Below are 8,689 nucleotides of genomic sequence, written 5' to 3'. Positions count from 1 at the left end.
GAGTCCAGGCCCTGACCAGATCTTTTTCCTTCCTCCTGGACATGCGGCTCCTGACCCAGGATCCCCCCTGCTCCAACCAACCCCACCGTGCAGTAGCTTCATTCAACAGGCTGCAACGGCATGACATATATATATATTTATATGGGCCACGGTGGCTCAAGTGGTGAAGACGCCGAGCTGCAGACCGGAAGGCCAGTAGTTCGGCAGTTGGAGACCCGAGTGCCGCATGTCGGAGTGAGCTCCCGTCTCTGGCCCCAGCTCCTGCCAACCTAGCAGTTCAAAAGCAAGAAACTGCAAGTAGATAAATAGGGACCTTTTGGTGGGAAGGGAACAGCGTTCCGTGCGCCTCGGCGTCTAGTCATGCCGGCCACATGACCACGGAAACGTCTTCGGACAGCACTGGCTCTTCGGCTCGGAAACAGAGTTGAGCACCACCCCCTAGAGTAGGATTCAGCTGGCTTTCGAGTGAGGGAAACCTTTACCTTTACTCTGTGTGTGTGTTTTTTTTTTTGAACTTGTTTTAACTCTTCCTGTTTGCAATTTTTTTTCCTTAGTAGAGAAGCATCTGCAACAGCCAAGCCATCCTGCAAATTTATTCCGAGGGTTTTGTTTTTTAAATCTTGCAGACGCCATTCAGCAGAAAGCAATACTATTTGGTAATGTCTACCGCCCTTATAAAAGACAGACATGTTCCCAACCAGAGTTCAGAAAGGCAGCTTTTTTTTGTTAAACTGGGTCCTCCCAGGAAGGACCTGGCCTCTTATCTGCTAGACTGACCTTGATTGATGGAGCGTTTGGAAATGCAGAGAAGTTGAGCAACCAGCCTGTGTGGCTGCCCTGCCCTTTGCAGCTCCCCTTATCTCTAGACTGGATCCAATCAATCTCGACAAGGTCAGTTTGTCAAAACAGGGGGGCTGTCCCCGGCTGACACACTTTCTCCCTGCCCATATCTGCTCTCCACTCTCCTGCCCGCCCACTAAGAGAACTACATAAGAACATATAAGAACCTAAGAGACGCCAATGTTGGATCAGGCCAAAGGCCCATCTAGTCCAACACTCTGTTTCACACAGCGGCCAAAAAGACCAGGTCCAGCAGGAGGTCCACCAGTGGGGCCAGGACATTAGAAGCCCTCCCACTGTTGACCCCCCCCAAGCACCAAGATGACAGAGCATCACTTGCCCCAGAGTCCCTATCTATTATAGCCACTGATGGACCTCTGCTCCATATGCTTATCTAATTCCCTTTTGAAGCCGTCCATGCTTGTAGCCGCCACCACTTCCTGTGGCAGTGAATTCCATGTGTTAATCACTCTTTGGGTGAAGAAGTACTTCCTTTTATCCGTTCTAACCCGACCGCTCAGCAATTTCATTGAGTGCCCACGAGTTCTTGTATTGTGAGAAAGGGAGAAAAGTACCTCTTTCTCTACCTGCTCTTTCCCATGCATAATCTTATAAACCTCAATCATGTCACCCCTCAGTCGTTGTTTCTCCAAGCTAAAGAGCCCTAAGCGCCTTAGCCTTTCCTCATAGGGAAAGTGTTCCAACCCTCTGATCATTCGAGTTGCCCTTTTCTTCACTTTTTCCAATGCTATAATATCCTTTTTGAGGTGTGGTGACCAGAACTGCGCACAGTACTCCAAATGAGGTTGCACCATCGATTTATACAGGGGCATGATGATACTGGCTGATTTGTTTTCAATTCTCTTCCTAATAATCCCCAGCATAGCATTGGCCTTCTTTATTGCAGCCACACACTGTCTCGACATTTTCAGTGAGTTATCTACTACGACTCCAAGATCTCTCTCTTGGTCAGTCTCCGCCAGTTCGGACCCCATCAATGTGTATTTACAGTCAGGATTTTTGTGGTTTGTTTGTGGTTCTCCTGACTCTGGACCAGTCACTGCTGGGACAGGGACTGTTTACATTCCGTGGGCCCTGGAAACTCCCACCACAGAAGACATTCTGCTAATTGAAACAACACACAATGAAGTAGGCATTATTATTCCTTGCCCATATAAGGGGATAGTTGCTGTTCATGTTCCAGTCATAAGGGGGCAGAAGTGAGCTTGTGTAGTTTGGGAGGGAAAAATAAGCCTAGTCAATGGAAAATTCCACTCTGGTGATGTAAATGGTGACGTGTAACCTTGTTGCGGTATAAAAGCCTGGAGCCTGCGTTGCTCTGGGTTCAGTCTGTTTAAAGCGTGCTTCGCTGACTGAACCGGCGCCAATAAAGTTCTTCTCCTTCTGTTGATCTGGTGGTCTGTGCTTGGGCTTAGGCCCCTTTCTCCGTGCTACATTTCTGGTTCCCTGACCGGGAAAGGGGGGAGCACCCAACCAAGGCCGGGTTGTTGGGGCCCTCCTGAGCCACGATTTTGAAGAGAACCGCACTGACTGAGGACTGTTTGGCGGCAAAGGCGCCATTTTCGATTTCGAAAAGCCGATCATTCACTCCTCTCCAGGGCTGGTTCTCACCAAAGTCGCTTGCTCAGTGAACTCAGCCAGGAGGAGAACATCAGGGGAAGACTCCGGAGTCCAGTCTGGTCAGAGTCAGGTCAGTATTAATCGGTATCGGTCCCCTTCAGTTGAAGGGAAGAGGAAGCCTGATCACCTTCCTATTGGGTCAGTTTCTGTCAGGCAGGCTAGGAAAGCCTTGGCTTTCCTATGATCAGGGTGGGATCTGTGTTGAAGTGAATGCATGGTGTGTGAGTGTGAAAAGGCGGACTCCCGTAATAGGAGAAAGTCAAATTGAATTGTGGTCACCTCAAGCTCGCATTTCTCAGTCGAGAGATCGCATCTGAGTCGGGTACAGGTGGAAGCATTTGTGGTTAAGGTCTCCCTTTTATGTGTCTAGGAGCAGTGGACCCCTTACCACTCTCCCTGTTTACCCCACCCTCTGTATACCCAGCTGTCTGTCTTTTGTCTGTTCAAAATGGGAGGGAGTCAGGCAAAGCCCAAAACCCCTCTTCAGTTTATGCTCAAGCACTTTGAAGAAATTTTTGGCACAGCCACTCATGGCGTAGTTTTAAATCCAGTCTGTCTGCAGACATTTTGTGAGGTAAACTGGCCTGCGTTTACAGTGGGATGGCCACCAGAGGGCTCCATGGATCTCTCTCTGCTACACAGAGTCTATCTGGCAGCTACGGATCCCCAAGAGGACCATTCCGATCAGCAGCTCCATTATGTCTACTGCTGGTATGAATATGTGAGGAAAAATCCTTCCAAGGCCAAGCGATTTAAAACCCGACAGGGCTCTGCCCCAGCAGCCAACCAGCCTATAGTTTGCCCAACACCAGGAACTATGCCAGCAATTTGTCCAACCCTGAATACCCCAGAAAGCAGGCCCCAAGGCCCCCAAGTGACTTGCCCGCCACCGGAGGATGATTGGCCCCCACCATACTCTGCTGGGCCATTGCCACCGCCTCCTCTTCCAACTCCGCCCCCAGAAGCAAGAGTGACTAGATCACAGACTGCGCAGGCCCGTGCCGCCCAAGAACTTGCAGCCCAGGAGCAGCTTCAGGAACTGCAAATCAGTGAAGCGCTTAGCCCTTCAGTGCCAGTCTCCACCATTTATCCATCCTTAGTGGACTGTTTGGCTACTGCCTCTGCTCCTGAACCTGAGACCCCTGTCACTCCCATACCTAAGACAGTCCTTAAGAAAAATCCGACAACAGGGACCTGGAGCCCCGCCACTCATTGGAGTCCTACATCAGGACTCAGTGAAATGAACCCTTTTAAAGTGCCTGTAGGCAAATCTCAGGAAACTGGCAATTTAGCAACAGTCTGCCCTCTCCGTCAAGTTCCAGCAGGAGCGGATGGGATTATGAGATGGGTCTATTCTCCTTTCAGTACTGTCGATCTCTGTAATTGGAGAACACAGACGACCCCATATAGTGAAGACCCCCGACCCATGACAGATCTGTTTACAACAATTATGGCTACACATGCCCCTACCTGGCGAGATTGTAGCCAGTTACTTACTGCTTTATTAACTTCAGAAGAGAAGCGGAAAGTCATGGCAGCTGCTAAGAAAACTGTTGAAAACAGAGTCCCTGCTGACCAACAGCCTAATGCAGCTGACTGGGTTCGTGCCCGCTTCCCAGATATAGACCCAAATTGGGACCCCAATGTAGATGCAGATAGAGGAAGATCAGAGGAATACCGAACTGCCATCCTCTTAGGTCTCCAGGAAGCAGGAAAGAAGCCCATGAATATGGCTAAATTGAGGGAGGTCATTCAAGAGCCAACTGAGCCACCCTATACCTTCCTTGAAAGACTGTACAAGGCTTACCGCCTCTACACTCCTTTTGACCCAGAGGAAGAAGCAAACCGTACAATGGTGAATGCATCTTTTGTTAGCCAGGCTGCACCTGACATTAGACGCAAATTACAGAAGTTAGAAGGGTTCCAAGGGATGAACGTGTCCCAATTAATTGAGGTGGCCCAGAAGGTTTTTGTGAATAGAGATAAAGAAGAGAAGAAAGAAGAAGAAGCTAAGCATAGACGAAAGGCAGCAATTTTAGCAGCAGTGATCCAAGGCCATGAGTATGACCGCCCGTCCCCAACATCCAACCTTGAGCCCCGTGGTCCTAGAACCCTAGGCCGGGACCAATGTGCATACTGTAGAGCGGATGGCCACTGGAAAAACGAATGTCCGAACCGCCAGTCCAGACTCCGGGGGAGGGGAGGATCTAGAGGCCAAGGAAGAGGACAGAGCTTTAACCACCTTCCAAGAGGGCAAGTTAATGAAAGCCGGTACAGCCGCACCTACCCTGCAGGGAAGTCGGAAGATGGCTTTGTTGGTATGGCCGGAATGAACTATGATGATTAGGGGCGACCGGGCTCTGTCAATTGTGGCCCTCGGGAGCCCTTGGTCCGCTTAAATATTGAAGGAAATCCTGTTGATTTCATGTTAGACACGGGGGCTGAAGTATCCATTGTAACGACACCCATTGCTCCGCCCACTAAAGATAGCCTAACAGTTGTAGGCATGGCAGGGAAGAAACTTGCTCTCCCATACCTCCAATCAAGAACCTGTTCTCTAGGAGGTCACCGGGTCACCCACCGTTTTCTCTTAAATCCCAGCTGTCCGATTAATTTGCTTGGGAGAGATCTTTTATCTAAAATGCGTGCCTCCATAACCTTTGATACTCCGGATGGCTCAGCACTTCTGTCCTTACCTCCAGAGACTCAAACTTCACTAGTGTGTTGTAATTTAGAGGTTGATGCTACAGAAGAGTGGCGACTTCCTGAGGTCCTAATGGGATGTGGATTTAGAAGACACCCTGATGGTGACCCTGAAGAAGTCCAGTATCAGACTGATAAAGATGCTTTTTATGACAAGGAAAAGGTGCAGGATAAATTGTACTACCGAAATGAAGTGCCAACTGTATGGGCAGAAGATAATCCCCCAGGCTTTGCTAAACACCAACCTCCTGTAGTTGTGGTCCTTAAACCTACTGCCAATCCAGTGAGAGAGCGTCAATACCCTATTCGTGAAGATGCCCGAAGAGTGTTAACCAAACACTTTCAGAGACTCCTGAAAGATGGCATCCTGATCCCCTGTGAATCTGCCTGGAATACTCCGATCCTTCCAGTACCTAAGCCTTCTCCAGACCCCAAGAATCCTGATTACCGCCCAGTCCAAGACCTGAGGGCAGTGAATACTCAAGTAGAAGCTATCCACCCTGTAGTGCCAAATCCCTATACAATCCTGACTCTGATTCCATCCACGGCTGCATGGTTTACTGTCTTGGATTTGAAAGATGCGTTCTTCAGTATTGGACTTCACCACCAGTCCAGAGACATCTTTGCCTTCGAATGGAGAGCCCCTGGAGCCTCCAGCCCATGTCAGTACACTTGGACTCGTTTGCCCCAAGGCTACAAAAATTCTCCTTCATTGTTTGGACAGGCCCTCGGTAAAGACTTAGAGAACTTTGACACCCAAGAAGGGGTCCTTACCTTAATCCAATATGTGGATGACTTGTTACTTTGTGCCCCTGACCCTCATCGATGTTCCCAGGGCACCCTTAACCTTCTCCGTCTCCTTGATGCCTGTGGCTATAAAGTCTCATTCAAGAAGGCCCAGATCTGCTTAACTCGAGTCCAGTTCCTAGGATTTGAAATCTCTAAGAATCAACGGTCTCTCAGTAATGCAAGGAAAGAAACTGTGTGCCAGATACCTCTACCCCAGAGTCGCAAAGAGCTACGAGGCTTCTTAGGTGCAGCTAGCTACTGTCGGTTATGGATTCCCTCCTTTGCTCTTTTGGCCAAACCCTTATATGAAGCTACCAAAGGGGGGACACAGGAACCTTTTGTCTGGGGCCCAGATCAAGATGTTGCCTTTAGGACCCTGAAACAACGGCTCATTGAGGCTCCTGCCTTAGGACTGCCAGATCCAGAAAAACCTTTTTCCCTTTGCGTAGATGAGAAGCAAAGTGTTGCTTTAGGTGTCCTTCTCCAGAAACTTGGGACTCACAATCGGCCTGTGGCCTACCTTAGCCAAAACCTGGATGCTGTAGAAGCCGGTCTGCCCCCTTGCTTACGTGCTGTTGCTGCCTGCTGTAGACTTATTGAAGCAGCAAACAAATTCACCTGGGGAGCCCCACTCACAGTGTTTGTATCACACGGAGTTAAGACCATTTTAGAAGCTCGTGGTCACAAATATCTGACAGTTTCACGTATGGCCAGGTACCAAGCAGTTCTCCTCGAGAACCCAGGTGTATCTCTAGCTCCTGTCATCAACATAAATCCAGCCACCTTGTTGCCAGTACCATGTGAAGATGTTGAGCATGATTGCCTAGTAACCACTGACCAGCTGTTTGCATCTCGTCTTGACCTTCGTGACCAACCCCTTCAGCAGCCAGACTTAATATTGTACTGTGATGGTAGCAGTTTCATCAACCCTCAAGGACGTCGCAAAGCAGGCTATGCTGTTGTAGATGACCATCAGGTGATACAAGCAGAATCTCTACCCGTTGGAACATCTGCTCAACTAGCAGAAATAATAGCCCTGACAGTTGCCCTACATCTAAGCAAGAATGCAGCTGCAAATATATTCACCGATTCAATGTTTGCTTTCAAGGCAGCCCATGCACATGGAATGCTGTGGCAACACCGAGGATTTATTACAGCCGCTGGAAAGGATATCAAATATGGGCCAAATCTTCGTCTTCTGCTAGAAGCCATCAATCTGCCAACTAAGATTGCAATAATCCACTGTCGAGGACATCAACGGAAGTCTGACCCAATTGCAGAAGGAAATGGTCGTGCTGATAAAGCAGCTAAGGAAGCAGCAGAAGGAAAACTTTGTCTCCGCACTCTAGTTCCTAGTCCGTCAGTCTTAGCCTGTCCTGTCTTCCCCACTCCAGTCTCAGCTTGGACGCCTCGTTACACCAAACATGAAGACTACCTCTGTGACCAGCAATCAGCAAAAAAGAATGAGGAAGGTTGGTGGATCTTGCCAACAGGAAAAATTTGGATTCCAGCCTCCTTAGGCTATGAAATAATGAAAGCCCTTCATGCTAATACCCATTATGGATCTTCCAGTCTTGTTAAAGCCTTAGACCGCTGGGCTCATCTGGAACGGAAGACAGCATTAGCAGACCTCGTGTGCCGTCAGTGTGTTACCTGTGCCCGAAACAATCCTAGAGAAGGTCCCCGACGACCTCCAGGAATCAATACCCCAGGACCAGCCCCAATGACTTCGCTTGTTGTTGATTTCACCGAGATGCCAAAAGTTGGTCGTCATCACTACCTGTTGGTGTTTGTCTGTACGCATACTGGATGGATAGAAGCGTTTCCAACTGCCACTGAAAAGGCCTCAGAAGTTGCCCGAGCCATGTTAAGGGATCTAATTCCAAGATTCGGATTACCTACCTGGGTTTCCTCTGATAATGGACCAGCCTTCATCTCTGAATTAACTCAGCAAGTTGCCAAAGCCTTAGGAATCATCTGGAAATTACACTGTGCCTATCGTCCCCAGAGTTCAGGAGCAGTAGAACGAGCTAATAGAACTCTTAAAGCCTCCTTGCGGAAGTTCACCCAAGAGACTGAACAGCCATGGCCTAAGATTCTACCTCTAGTGTTATTCCGACTGCACTGCCTCCCTTCCAAACGAACTTCAGTTTCTCCTTATGAGGCAATGTTTGGCCGTCCTCCCCCACTGACCATGGGAGTTCATACCGATGCTTATGGGTTTCATCAGTTAATCACCTCAGCAGAATTACAAGCCCTTGGACGACAAGTTGAGAAACTCCAAAGACATTACTCTGCCTGTCTCCCAGTTCCCTTGTTTGATTCTGTGTGTCATGTCAGTCCTGGAGATTCAGTATGGGTTAAAAATTGGAGACCAGAGCCCTTAGGGCCAAGGTGGGAGGGACCTTTCACTGTTTTACTCAGTTCCCCTACAGCTGTGAAGGTCGTTGAGAGGAAACCCTGGATCCACTGGACGAATTTGAAGCTTGCCCATACTAGATGGACTGCTGAGCCAGGATCTAATCCTACTACTGTGAAGCTTAGACGTGTCGTGCCCAGTAATCCAGCAAGCTCTGCTTCTCTTGGGCCCACGCCCCAAGAGGACACAGCTGAAGATTGACTCCAGAACCCCTGCTGAGACCTACCGGAAACGGTCTCCCTGCGCACGGGTGAAAAATCAGACCTTCGTTGGAGCATCAGGCCCTGCTCTAGTCAC

Source organism: Gekko japonicus, unplaced genomic scaffold, assembly GCF_001447785.1.
Source record: "Gekko japonicus isolate JY-2015 unplaced genomic scaffold, Gekko_japonicus_V1.1 scaffold131, whole genome shotgun sequence".
NCBI lineage: Eukaryota > Metazoa > Chordata > Lepidosauria > Squamata > Gekkonidae > Gekko > Gekko japonicus.
This window is presented reverse-complemented; position numbering follows the sequence as displayed.